Consider the following 2500-nt stretch of genomic DNA (forward strand, 5'->3'; position numbering starts at 1 on the left):
AAATATCTATTCTATTCTACTTTTTGTACACCTTCTATTTATCCTATGTATATATCTATTTATTTATTATATTTTACCTATTCTATTTATTCTATCTTTTATTCTTTCTATCTGTCTATTCTATCTATCTATCTATCTATCTATCTATCTATCTATCTATCTATCTATCTATCTATCTATCTATCTATCTATCTATCTATCTATCTATCTATCTATCTATCTATCTATCTATCTACCAAGCTTACCTACCTACCTACCTATCTATTTATTATTTATTTATTTATTTATTTATTTATTCTGGTGTAGTTAAGGCCATCAGGCCTTCTCTTCCACAACACCAGGAATGCAAATACAATAATATAAATAAACAGAAATAAATACACTATAATATACAAAGTAATGCTGCTCAAGAAATAAAGAGAGAGAAAAAAAACACTATAAACAAAGTAAAGCCACACAAAAATATACAGGTTGCAGTCACACAAACTTTAAATGAGTGATTAAGTATCATAATTAATTCCATCCTAACTAATTAACTAACATAAACAAGAAACTTGCAATTTTAATCTAGGTTAAAAAGAAAAAAAACACAAATCAATACTTCTAGCAATACCTAAAAAACATTAACTAAGACAAAATTTTCCAATTTAATTTTGAATTGTGATAAAGTCCGGCAGTCCCTGACATCATTAGGTAACGAATTCCAGAGGCGAGGTATTTCTACAGTATAGGAAGATGAGTATAAAGACGTTCTATGATGAGGGATAGAAAGAAGTGCTTGATGTCGGTTTCGAAGAGTTGTAAGAAATTGAAAGCGCGATAACAGATATTTCGGAGTAGAAGTATGCATGATTCTAAACAGAAGAGACAGTGAATGTATTGTTCTTCGTTCCTTCAGACGCACCCATGAAAGTAACTGGAGGGAAGGTGTTATATGGTCAAATTTACGAGTATTGCAGATGAATCGTATGCACACATTATGAACACGTTGTAGTCTCTCAGCTAAGCGTGAACTTACATTAGTTAGCAAGGAATCGCAATAATCAAAATGGGGCATTACAAGCGTCTGAATAAGATTCTTTTTTAGACTAAGTGGTAGAAATTCTTTCATATGAAACAAGGAGTGAAGTTGAGAAAATATTTTTTTGCAAATGTGTGTTACTTGAGTATTCCAATTTAGATCGCTATCCATAAAAATGCCAAGATTTTTAACGGTTTCACTGTATTTAACAATAATCCCATTCAATATTATATGTGGTATAGTACTGCTATCAAGAGTGCTTCGTAGACGATTATGCCCCATTACGATTGCTTGCGATTTCTCTGGATTTAACCTTAATCCAAATTTGTGTGCCCACAGTGAAATCGAATTCAAGTCTTCGTTTATTTTGTTTACTGCGTCACTAGTCTCGTCAGGGTGGAAATGCAAATAAATTTGCAAGTCGTCAGCATACATATGGTATTTGCAGTGTTTTATCATATTAGTCACGTCATTAATATAGATCATGAAGAGTAAAGGTCCGAGAACTGATCCTTGTTGAATTCCAGATTTCACGACACACCATTTTGAAGAATAATCGCATGCAATGACACATTGTTGACGGTCGCGAAGGTAGGATTCAAACCAAGTAACAGAACTTTCAGAAAGATTCAGAAGTCTTAATTTACATAATAGAAGGTCCGTGTCAACTGTATCAAATGCCTTACTGAAGTCAAGTAATGTCAGTAATGTTAATTTACGTTCATCCGTGGCTTCACGTATATCCTCATTCACTTTTAGTAGTGCTGTAGTCGTACTATGTCCATTTCTGAACCCGGATTGGTATTCGTCCAGTAAGGCATGTTCGGTTAGATAGTTCATTAGTTGTTTGTGAACAATACGTTCCAGAGCTTTTGATAGGGCAGGTAGGATACTAATTGGACGGAAATCATTTGCACATAATGGGGTTTTGATTTTAGGGATCGGACGGATAAAGGCTTTCTTCCAGAGGTTCGGGTAGGTAGAAGTTATGAGTGAGGCGTTGAATATATGTGTTAATGTCGGCAGTATTATGTCCAATATTTTCTTCAATAATATTATACTAATATTATCCACACCTTCAGCTTTAGAAGTAATACGTTTTATTGTCGCTCTTACTTCAGTTTCTGTGACATAAGTGAAGTAAAATATTTCTCTATCCGGAATTGGAGTCATTTGTAATTCGTTAACTGTCTGCTGTTTGTCGACCGTATCCAAGGTTATTGACTGTACCGTTGCAAAATGGTCATTTAGTTCGTCAAGAGAAACTGGCACACTGTCTACCTGAGTCCTGGGATTTCCTAAACCAATTGTCCGTAGGTTTCTCCACAGATTGGAAGGGTCAGCTCCCCCCTTCAAGATGTTATGAAAATGTCTCAGTTTTGCGTTTCTAATGGCTTGAGTAGTTCTGTTACGTAAGAGTTTATAATAATTATAAGAGATTTCTGTCTTGTCATGTTTAAACGTTTTGTATGCAGCGTT

Source organism: Periplaneta americana, chromosome 13 (assembly GCF_040183065.1).
Source record: "Periplaneta americana isolate PAMFEO1 chromosome 13, P.americana_PAMFEO1_priV1, whole genome shotgun sequence".
Lineage (NCBI taxonomy): Eukaryota > Metazoa > Arthropoda > Insecta > Blattodea > Blattidae > Periplaneta > Periplaneta americana.